This window comes from Gallinula chloropus (genome assembly GCF_964237585.1).
Source record: "Gallinula chloropus genome assembly, chromosome: 3".
Classification (NCBI taxonomy): domain Eukaryota; kingdom Metazoa; phylum Chordata; class Aves; order Gruiformes; family Rallidae; genus Gallinula; species Gallinula chloropus.
The window spans coordinates 50,769,469-50,782,031 of NC_140087.1; positions in this window are offsets into that span (position 1 = coordinate 50,769,469).

Here is a 12,563-nt window from a genome sequence, read left to right on the forward strand (position 1 = left end):
TCTTAACAAGTAATTTTGTGGCAGCAGAACTAATGAAGCCTGGTTTCCTATGGTTTTTTGTCTCATGGGTGATTGACTTTCACTATCTAAGAGGATGTGAGCCCCAGGCAAAGCTTTTCCCATCATTGGGGTGTTTATATAAGGGCTTTCTCCCATGAGGCTTCTCTCATATCTTGAACTCACAACTGCAAGTTTTCTCAGAGCCAGGACTTTGATAGCATCTCTACCCAACTGTCTATTTTCAGGAAAAAAAAAAAAAGTAGGAGGAATTCAGTTATCTTTCACAATTCTACTAGTGTTAGAAGCTGCTTGGAAATATCCTTAAGAAATTGTTGGAATTAATACACAGGTAAACACAAAACTTTGTAGGAAAATCTACTGAAAATTAGTTGAACATTTCAGGATGCAGTACTGCATTTTTGTGTGCTACTGATTTTGTGTGCTTGAAAACCTTGGTTCAAACTTCTTACCTTAAGAGAAAGCAGATCTGATGGTTTATTTCCAGCTTTACAATGTTAGGTGCACAACAGCAGGTGTGTTATATGCTTCCAAAACAGTGCTTCTGTCCTTTCCTTTTGCTGAGTCTACACACACAACTACTGCAGCAGCTGTTGATCAAGGATGCCCTTTAATGATTTGTGCATTGTAAGGGGGGTTTCCATTTCAGCCCTGCTGTAAAAGACTGCACTGGTAAACACTGAGCCTTTTTTTTTTCTTTTTCACAAGTTTTCATCGATTTTGAGAGGGTTTAGAGAGGTATCATTAGCTCCATTTCATATGTGGGGAAACTGAGGCATAGAGGATTGAAGTGACTTGCCACTCATTCCTAATTGTGTAGGTAATTACTTAGTGAAATACAAAGTATCCACAGTTTTTGTAAGAATGCTGTTCTTCAGTGCAGTCCACTGAAACAACTTCTGGCATTCATGTATATATATTTGGATGGTAAAGTCATAAAGAGATAGTCCTAGTACAGACAGGATATAGCGATGCCTATATTAAAGTCAGTGAAGTAAAACTCTAGAGCGTGTCCTTTGATGCTCTGCCTCAGTGATGCAACACAAATGTATGATTTAATAGTGCTTTTATAGCACTTCAACTCTTGGCTATATCGAAACGCAATTTTTCATCCTTGATGTTTTTGGAACATGTTGAGAGCACAATATCCATGTTTTTCATAGGTCCCAGAGAGACCTCCCTCTAACTTTTCTTTCACCTACTCACAGCAAAGCCTGTCTTGTTTGGGTGCTGGGGAACTTTTGTGAATTAGTCATCATCTGTGAGGTAAGAAGTAGAGTTTGAGTTAGCTGTCTGGATTCTCACTAAACAGATCCTTAGCTCTGGACCTCATTTCTTCTGCTCAGAGTCTGAACTGTGGGAAATTTCTTGACTTTTTTTAAATGACCTGTATTGTTGAGAGAGGGTCCCCTGCTATTTTAAGAACTTCAGGGGAAATAAGCGACTATCTATCTTTTCAGTCATCTATTTTGAGAGGGTTTAGAGAGGTATCATTAGCTCCATTTCACATGTGGGGAAACTGAGGCATAGAGGATTGAAGTGACTTGCCCCCAGCCATCCAGCAAGTAAGAAACAGAACTAGAGTACTTTTTTGGTACGGAATGAGATTCTACTATTTTCTACAGTATTCAGCTGTGATGGTGGCTGGGCTCTCGAAGCTATTCTGAGAAGAATTATCCTTCCTTTCCTTCTGTGCAGATACCTCATCTGCTTTAATGTTTTACTAGATGAGCCATCTCATGCTTAATCATAATCTAAACAAACTGATTTTGTTCATATGTGTCACAGTAGAAACCTGGGCAGAACAGACCAAATTTTGTCCTGGATTGTGCTGTCTTACCTGAGTAGCTAGAGGTGAAGAAATACTTGTGCTACCCTTCCTACTTCCAACGCCTAGAATCACAGCTCTTCAGCAGCCAGAGGGTGAAAATATTTTATATTTTTCTTGCTTTTCTCATAGGCTTCCTCAGAGAGGGAGGCAAGCAGCAGAATAGCATCTTTACATACTCTCCTGCAAAAGGGTAGAAACAGCAATAAACTGTGGTGGGAGAAACTACAGATAGAAGAACTGAGTTCTGAAATACTTTGAAGTCCTTTTTGCTTATGGCCTTCAGAATCTCAGTAGCACTCATTACATAGCATGGTCAGAGCACAGGAACTGAGATGTGAACTCCAAACAAACAGTAGAGAAGGGGGAGATGTGCTTGCATCTGTTTTAAAGGAGAGCAGTGTAAACATTACGCTGAAATCTTCCTGTTGAATTTTCTTAACAGCAGTGAGAAGTAAGCCTGTGTAAGGAATGTTCCCCAACAACAGCTTTGGTTTTAAATCATTCCATATTCCTAAAGCTGTGTACTATTGTTTTCTACTGGTAAACCACCTTCTGTGTGTACTCTTTTTTTTTTTTTCCCCTTCTGTTTTTTTTTACCAACAACCCTTGTTGTGGGCCAAGGGAGATCAAGATGAGGTTTTCATTTTGTTCAGAGCTCTGGAATCCAGCCCACTGGAACTAGTATCTTTTGAAGCTCTAATAATTAACATGCCTGCATTCCTTAAACTGCTGCACTCACCGGAATGTGCTTCCTGCAGAGCTGAATGAGGGCGAGGACATTGCTGCCAGCAGGAAGAAATGGATGGTGACCCTTCCTGGGAGGATTTCTGCTGTCTTTGAGCTGATTGGAAGAGAGGATTCACCTGAACTGGGGGTGGCCAGAAGGCTCTTGGCCCCTTTGCACTTACAGGAGACATGTAGGATGTGAGTCTTGTGTCTTTACTCCTCCTTTTTAACTTACCTAAGAAGTAGGCTCTTTTCCAACCCAGGCCTCTGTTTACTGTAGAGATGCTCTGGTTCCTTGTTAATTCAGATTTGGAAGCAGATACAACAGAAATCTGTTGACCTAAAAAGAAAAGCTCTGATTTCTAACAACTGGGGTAAGGATATAGCTTCTTCTCCCAAACCCCTTCCTCCTTCGTATGAAACGAGGCCAAGTGAGGCCCTATCAGTAACTGCAAGACTGTCTTCTTTGAATCAGCTGCCAGATAAGCAGAAACTCCTTGGAAATGGCCAGGGGGAGTGAGTGTCACTAGGTGAAGTTTCACACACAATACGGACTAAATAAGTACCCAAGTTTCTCCTCTGAAGTGCCAAGGAGTCTGTTTGACCTGCCAGTATGGCACAGTCTTGCTGACCTTCATTTACATGTGCTGTCTAGGGCCCTGCTGCGTGACCTCGATACACACTTTGCACAAGCTCAGGAAGGTTATGAAGTCCACTCCCTGTCCCTAGGAAGGATCAGTTAAACCAACATCCCTTGTCATAGAGATTTATCTGATCTGTTCTTAAATACCACCCATAATGACCTCTCCAGACAAACTACTCAGTGCTTTACTTTCTTCTTTGTTAGAAGACTTCTCCCCAAACTTTGCATACTGCAAATCAAGCATATTACTTCTTACCCTGTCCACACTAGACCTGCAAAACAATTTGTTCCTTTCCTTTTCTTTTTTGCAGCCTTACATGCTGAAGATTGTTATCAAGTCTTCTCTCAATCCTTTTCTCTAAACAACTCTACTTTATTCAATCTTTCCTTCTGCGTCAGGTTTTCTGGACCTCAGATTAGTTTCCATTGCTCTCCTCAGGGCTATCTCCATTTGGCTCCTCCGGTGAAGTGCGGAGTCCAAATGGGGCAGAGTACTTCATTTGAGCTCTTGCCCATGCTGAGGAGGGGAACACATCTAGATATTCTATATGTTTCACAGTCTTACCAGCATTTGCTATTCCAGCACTTAGGTCAACAACTATTCCTCAATTTAAGGCTAAAGCAGAAATCTCTAGCCTACAGCCAAAGCAAAGCAGGTACTCAAACACCCCATTCCAGCACACCCCAGGACTGGTGGCTGAATCCACAGAGGGCTTTTATTCAGCTCCTCTTCTTTCTTTCTTTCTTTCCCCTCTGCTCGGAAAGGGTGACAAGGTGTGGCTTGCCAAGGCAGACTGCCAACAGCTAAAATTTCCTATACAGCTGTAGAAATAAAGAACTATTGAGCATGCCTGGTCGCCACCACACCCTTTCCCTGGCTCTGTTTTGCCCTTTCTAGCTGAAGGGTCCTGCTCTACAGTCCTAACGTGTGGGGAGGCACATAGGGTCTCAGGGTACAATCCTTGTCTTCTCTTCTCATGCCCGCTTCCCCACCCCTAACCCCTCTCCCCCCCCCTTTTTTTTTGAGGCAGACAGAGATTCTGCAGGGTCAGGCCTATGCCCAGTTTTGTGCTGTGTGGCTGGGGCCCACTTCCCATAGTATGCTGGGCTTTTTTCTAGTGCTTTAGGGAGTTTAAAACTTCTAGGTTGGCCAGTCTTATTTCACTCTCAGGTAATAGCAGAGGTGCCCCATAAGTTCAGGAGGACTCTGTGCCACATCCCTGCTCTGACATAAAGCTGGAGCCCTGCTCTTTTGCCTTTTTTTTTTTTGTTTAATGGAAAGTTGCTGCTTCACTTAACTGATGTCCCTGGCAGAAGAAGGGAACAGGCAGTCCTGAAAACTACTTTAAAAGCACCTCATAGTTATACTGTGACCACGTCTGATGCTGTGAAAGCAGGGGCTCAGTCTTTTGAGATGCTGAGAGCCTGGAGGTCAACAGAAGTTAAAGTCGCTAAGCATTTCGGAGGAGGTTCTTACCACCCAGTGGGATGGGAACCAACTGAAGTCAGAAAGTGACTGGCCTGGTTGCCTGCTTGTATTAAAACTGTATGAAACTGATTCAGAGAGTAGAAGAAACTAAGAACTTAATCTGAAAAGGAGGAGAGTTTCATTAGACTTGAATGTGGGTTTGGGGAGGGTAAATACAATCAAAAGTGATTTTTTCCCCCCCCTCCCCGTTCTTGGTGGTGGGTTTTGACAGCAGAGTCATGTATATATTGCAGAATAAGGATAACATACATGTAAAATCTAAGGGAGCAGGCATTCCTAGCTGTGCAGAGACAGGCAAGGTGGTTTTTTCTGTCATGTACAGTAGGAAAAGTGTATTTTTTTTCCAACCATGCAAAGCTTAGTGAAGAGCTGGATATATTTACGTTCAAACTTGTCAATAAAACCTTTCAGATGAGAATTAGCGTAAAAAATTTAAACGAGAATTTTCAGACCGCAGGCAGTAGAAATGTTGGGGTTCTCAGCACTGACTAATGCTACTTTGAATAGGTTGTGCTTTCCAAAAATAGGAAAAGATTCAGTAAGACTCTCTGGATTGTGAGAGATATATGTTATCTTGTCAGGATTGTCCCCCTCCAAAGCAGGAGTAAAAGAAAGGTGTACTGTGGGAAGCAAAATGTTTAGTTACAGCACATGAAAGGGAAGGCTAGAGAAACAGGAGCAGCACACCCAGCATAGGCATATTCTCTGCTATTGCACTATGAATGATTTGTCATGTCCTGACTCTGTGTCCAGTTCATGGAATCACAGAATCATTAAAGTTCAAAAAGACCTCCAAGATCATCTAGTCCAACCATCCCCTTACCACCTATGTTACTTAGTAAACCATGGCCCTAAGTACCTCATCCAACCTTTCCTTAAACACACTGAGGGACGGTGACTCCACCACCTCCCTGGGCAACCTGTTCCAGTGCTCAAAAACCCTTTCTGAGAAGAAATTTCTCCTGATTTCTAACCTGAACCTCCCCATGCACAGCCTGCAGCCATTCCCTATTGTCTTAGCACTACATGTCTGTGAGAAGAGCCTGACCCCCAGCTCACCACAACCTCCTTTCAGCAATAAGGTCTCCCCAGAGCCTCCTCTTCTCCAGACTTACTAGTCCCAGTTCTCTCAGCAGCTCCTCCTAAGACTTGTGTTCCTGACCCTTCACCATCTTTGTTGCCCTTCTCTGGACATGCTCCAGGCCTTGATGTCTTTCTTGTAGTGAGGGGTCCAAAAGTGAATGCAGTGTTCAAGGTGCAGCCTCACCAGAGCTGACTACAGAGGGATGATCACCTCTATTCCTGATACAAGCCAGGATGCCGTTGGCCTTCTTGGCCAGCTGGGCACACTGCTGGCTCATTTTTAGGCGAGTGTCAACCAACACCCCCAGATCCTTCTCCTCTCTGCAGCTTTCCAGCCAGCCTGCACCAAGCCTGTAGCACTGCCTGGGGTTGTTATAACCAAAGTGCAGGACCTGCCACTTCACCATGTTGAGATTCATCTCATTGGCCTCTGCCCATCAATCTAACCTCTCCTGGTCCCTCTGGAGTGCCTTCCTACCTTCTGGCAGATAGACATTTCTCCCCCCACAACTTGGTGTGTCTGCAGTCAATGGCAAAACTCCCGAAGTAACAAACTGATTTGTCATAGGACCAGGTTCTTTATATGTTTAAGTAAATAAATATTAAACCCCTTTACATCCAAAGTACCACATGTGTATTTACTGTCAAAGATTGTCTTTAAAGTTTCCTAGCAGTAAGCCCCAGTCCTGCTCAGAACCAGAAAAGCTGTAGCTTGGCTATATGTGGTGCTTCATAATGCCAGAGATAGCCACTCCTGTGTTATCTTAGGGAAAAGATAACTACGTTATCTTAGGGAAAGTGATTTTATAATGATTTGACTGACCACACTGTAGATGCTCTTAGAGGCTGCTCCATAGCAGATGGTTGCAAATATCTAGTGACTGATGATGCAAATATACCGTCATTTACTTTCACTACAGGCTTTGTTTACATACATAATGTCTGTGTTATGATACACATCCTTTGAAAAGGAGCTTTTATAACTAGTCTTTGCTTTAATGAAAAACAGAATCCTTTCAGGAAGTGAAAAATAAAATTGTTAGACATTTGGTGGGGGGTTTTAGCTAAACTTCCAGTGACAAAATACTTAAGGCATATAGGACAATTGGTTTTCATCGGAGAGATGGGCTGGATGATGTCAGGATAAAAAAAGCATATTATTCTTTGTGCATACAAATTTGTATTATGTAAGTAAGCATTTAAAAAAAATATTGGGAGATCTTTCAGTCAAAACAAGTATTTTGTTCTATGTGTTTAGGGAGTCTTAAGAATCTAATCTTTCTGCCTTTGTATTTTAAACCTCTGTGGCTTGAACTTGATTTTCTGAGTTTCCATAGGGCTGTCCAAATTGGTTAGCTATTACAGCCCTATTTTAGAGTTTATTTTCAATTTTTCTTGCAGTCTATCTAGTATTTATCAGTTCCAGGAAAAATCTTGACATAAAGACTGGGTCATTTTTCAGTTCAATATTGGGGGGGGGGGGGGGGGGGGTGGGTTCTACTGGCTTTTTTCTCCTTCTAGATACAGCATGATTGTATGTTGTTTAGCTTGCGGGTGAGAACTTAGCTCACACAAGAGAAGGTAGAAGCACAGAATTCCAACAGCAAACCAAAGCCATAACAATGTAATGGAACAGTAGAAATACTGTTATGATGAAATTGCCATGTGGGATTTTATGGCTTGCATGATTAGCTGTCCAAACTTTCTTAGGAGGGAGGGCTCAGACCAGTTGTTGGGAGCTGCTCACAGGATGTGGCGTAGAGATGATGGCTCCCAGTTGAAGTGCCTGGCAAACTAGGGGGACTCCAGGTGTTCCCCTTCGTCAGTAGGGGACAGGGAGTGGCAGCAGTGGCTCTAAGGAGGCAGAGGCAATCTTCTGCATGGAATTAGCCTGCAGCCTGTAAATGCCAACTGAACTTGATCCCAGAGCTGGGATGCCCACAGTGTATTACATTCACTGCTGTCTAATACTGTTGTTATTTTTCAGTGGAACAGTACTAGAAGCTTCTCCTAGTTCAGTTTAACACTCCTGTAGGAGTTGAGTATATTTCACACCTCTAATTCCTCTTAAAATGCAACTGAAATCGTCCATGTGCTTAGAAGTTAAGGGAAGACACATATGATTACACATTTTCAATATCTTAGGAAACTATGCCGATAGTAATAAGGGTATCAGCTTGTTGAATAAAATACTGAATCCCATCAGGATGTTTTTGCACACAAGCTCTCCAGGTTTGGCAGGATCTCATTCTGAAAATGAATTATACATTATAGGCATTCACTGGAAAGACAGTTCTGCAGATTCCTTAGTAGAACAGATCGCTCTTTTCCGCTCTCCCCCATATGAAAGGCAGGTGATGAAAAAAGAGATGCATTAACTTATTTAGATTTTAGGAAGTCAAAGGGGAAATGAGTTTGAATGGTTTATCTACTTTCAACCTTATGTAACAGGATAGGTCTCATGCCGGTCAGCCACGTCAGAGGGAGCTGATCTGTGTTCACTATTTGTACAATTCACTAAATGTAGATTTTGGTGCTGAACATTAGGATTCTGCTTCTTCAAACATCGTGTAAATCCTTAACACAGTAAGTGATGAATGCACAGATGCTTAGCACATGCTCTACATGTTGATTGCTGAAATAATGCTGCTTATCTTTGGGAAAAGCTGCCTGATTGGTCTTTCAGGATAAGATGAAAGTTAAGCAATTAAAAAAATCATTTGTACTAGCTTATAATGAATGCATAAACCCAGGGTTATATCTGAAGTAGGTGTAAGTATTTAGTAGTTTAAACACTGGGAAAGCATTTTGTTTTGTTATTCAAGTATATTATTATGATTGTTATTCCTCTCCCAAGAAAAGTAATGAAAATAAAATTGAAGCAAGCACTAAAAAACAGAAGCATGTTTCTGAAATATTAAAATTTTAAAAATCTGAAAAGAACAGATTGGAGAATTCTTTCATATGTCTTAGTGGCACTCTGATCAGGGGTCAGAGAACTGACTGGTTTTAAAGCCCAGAGGAGTTACTACTATTCATCTCTTTCAGCTTTCCTTATGGGACAAGCCATAGAATTTCACCCTGCCTTTCTTGATTTGTGCCCAGAACATTCGAACCAGGTGTGAAAAAATTCAATATTGACACAGACTTGAAGTCATGGAGAAGTTACTACATCCTTTCATAAGCTGTTTAACTGTTTTACTTCCTCATGGTAGAGCTTTACCATTGGAACTCGCCTAACTTCATCTTCTACCATGGGATCTCGTCATGTCATTATGCGCATCATTAAAGCATCTGTTTCTATAGTGAGCACCGGTACCTGCACCGAGGCAGGGATGTCTGCTTAGCAAAATGAGGAGAACAATGAAATGTGTGTCACAACTCTGATTGTGTGAAGACTTTTCCCAAAGTTAGACTATCTCCTCAAGCACAGAAACAGGAAACCTGTTGAGTTGCCAGCAACAGAGGTGAAAGACCAGGCAGTTTTACTGCCAATTACTAGTTTCCCGTGTGCCTCTCCTTAGTGGTAATAACCCATGAGAGACTGGGATTTAATATAGCCACCACACTGAGGTATAAGATCATCTAAGAGGGAGAAGACACTTGTTCACAATTGTTTGTTGTCTTGTCTTTCCAGAGCAGAGAGTAAGTTGCCTGAAAGAGATGGAGTATCAGTCTGGTCATGTCTATCAGCAGAAGCACAGCCTCTCCTTTTTGCTAAGATCATGAAGGTAACTAACTTGATTCTGTCTCTTCTATGTCTGGCAGTACAATTTTTAAAAACATGCTTGATAATTTCTGGGATGCATAATCAGTATAAATATGAAGGCTTAAGTCAGCAACCTATTTTGAAGGAAATTCTCCATCTAGAGAGAGGGGAAAAGCAGAAAACTATTTAAGAAGTTGTTCTAGTGACATTTTGATTTTGAAAGTTTAGGATAACTGTATCAGAAGAAGTCAGTGATCTTCAGATACTGTAATTAAAGGTTTTATGCACACAGATTTTATTACTATTTTATTTGTGTAGTCTGCAATTGATTGGTCTCTAGTACTTTACCATTTTAGTTTGTATTGTTTGTATTACAAACAGGAACGCAAGGTACATTGTAGAGGGCAGGAATGGTTGGGCTTGGTGATCTTAAAGGTCTTTTCCGACCTAGTCATTCTGTGATTCTGTACTTCTCAAATTAGTTCAAAAAGCAGATTCTGTCCCCTGGAAGCACAGTTTCACAGATTTCCACCAAACACAGAGGTGTTGCTAAACTTCTTTTAACATGAAGGTTGACTAATAAACAGTGTTAGCTGAATACTGATGACTTTCATGTTCAAGCTAGTTCATTTCACAAGCTGGATCATATTATAAATAGCAGGAAGAGCAGCAGCTTTCAAAAGACAGGATATTAAAATCATACACGTTCTTTACCCTCATCTCATCCTTCCATCAAGCTCCAAGTACACATATTCCTTTTCCTTTGTCTTAAATATTCTCATGAAAAGCAGTTAGTCTTTACAAAATAATTGCTATGTTTGTTTAGATTTTTTTCATAGATGTGGTGCTTCCATATTGTTTGCTCTTTGATAAAAATTTGGGAAAACATATTTGCCACATAATTCAGGTAATGCTTGTAACAATAAAGATACATGGTCATATTTGAAGGAGAAGCATTCTGATCCAGTCACATGTGCAGTATATTACTGTGAACTTGGAGCTTCAGGCTCAACCCCCTGAAAGACATAGGTGCTCAAGCTAGATATAACAGAAAGCCAAAAGCCCTCACTTTGCTGCCTTGCAGTCCTATAGCCATCAAGTCCTTCCCTGCTTGAGGTGCCTGGATTTCTATTCTGTACCTCCAGCTGGTGCTTCAGGAACACTTACTCTTCTGGCTGTGCTTGGGGTGGTCCTACAGCCCTCAGAAGGGACCTACTGCAGTCAGCAAGCTGAGAACCTATCTAACACACAGCCAGTTGAAACAGGCCTGCACAAACATGGGTATGACTCCCTCAAAATTTGAACGTGAGGAGATGGGCAGCAGGAAAAGCTGCTGTCCTCATATATGAAAGCTCCGAATTTTCAAAAAGGAAAGATCAAATTGTGCAGTTTCAACATTTGAAAGTGGAGAAGAGAGGGGCCATTGTGAAAAACGTGGAAATTACAGTCTTGTTGCATGTATGGGTCACTCTGCTTGTTTGTTTTCCAACACTTAATTAGAAAAGGACCCATGAACATTGTTCCTTGATTCCAAGACAATCTGTTCTTCGATTTTCAGTGGAAGTTTGGAGAAGTTTGAATACAGGACTAGAGGGTGTCTTAAGTAAATTTGCAGATGACACCAAATTGGGAGGAGCTGTTGACTTTGTTGAGGGCAGAGAAGCCTCACAGAGAGAGCTGGGCAATTGTTAACAGCGTGAAGTTTAACAAGGGCAAGTGCTGGATTTTGCACCTGCATAGACCTCATCAAGGTCTGTGGCTTCCTGACAAGGGGGAGCGAAGGGGCAGGCACCGATCTCTCTTTGGCGACCAGTGATAGAACCAGAGGGAACAGTACGAAGCTGCAACAGGGGAGGTTTAGGTTGGATATGAGGAAGAGATACTTTACTGAGGGGGTGGTTGGGCACTGGAACAGGCTCCCCAGGGAAGTGTGCACAGCATTGAACATCACTGAATTCAAGAAGTGTCTGGGTGATGCCCTCAGTGACATGCTCTGACTTGGCTGGCTGTGTGGAGCCAGGAGTTGGACTCCATGATCCTTATGGGTCCCTTCTAACTCAGGAGATTCTGTGATTCTAAGTTCAGGGGACAAGTTTGGAGCATAACTTTTCTGGTAGAAAAGGGCCTGTTTACTAGCGTACTAGGGCACCTTGGCTTTGTGTGTGTATCTGCAGTGTCACTTACCCATCTGGTGTTTGTCTCTGCAGTCACTTTTGGTAGCTTTGGTCTAACATGTCTCCAGATACCTGTGGTATCTATCCACTGTCCTGTAGCAGGGAAACAGGTGATGTTTTTCAGTTTGCTAGATGTGCCTTCTGTTGTTCCTCCTTTACTAGAGCTGCATTCATGCCAGTATAAAATAGTTTCCTTAGTGCAGATAGAGACCCACACACAGAGACTAAACTGGATTTGTCCAAACTTATGCCACTTCATTCTTTCTCAGATGTTTTGTGGGGAAGCTCTTTGTGCTTTGACAAACAAACTAGTGTGTGTGTGTTTGTTTGCTTGCTTTTCAAGCATCAGAAATTTTAAAAGTTCATTTTTATGTGCCAAAGGCTACACAAATTGCTCCTATCCATTAGTGTTTGCCTGGAGGATTCGGACTGACATTGAGAATGATGTACCCGCCGTGTCTCTCTGATTATTACAGAACTGCCACATGAAGTATTATTTGGTGGCAATTTTATGATGTGCCCAAGTGGAATAAAATGCCTATTAAAAAAAAAAAAAGAATGCACCCAAGGACAGTGCAGTGGGACCCTGGTACAAATGTTTTGCAATAGGACACATTCTCATGAAGTGATTTAGTGTTTCAGCTGGGATTCAACTCCCAGGGAGAATTCCAGAATTGTCACTTACTGACACTGGTTTATTTTCAGTGGAGAATGCTGACTTCTCAGAAAAGGAGGAGGGAGTGAAGAATCATCTCGTTTGTTTTATCCCTTTGTTTGGTGGGTCAAGACAAAGTTATTTGGGGGCAATTCTGCTGCATTCCTTGTCAAATACTCATTCCTCAAGTGCTGAGCAGGGAATTTTATTGCTTTCAGTCAGAGCAGTTAAAACC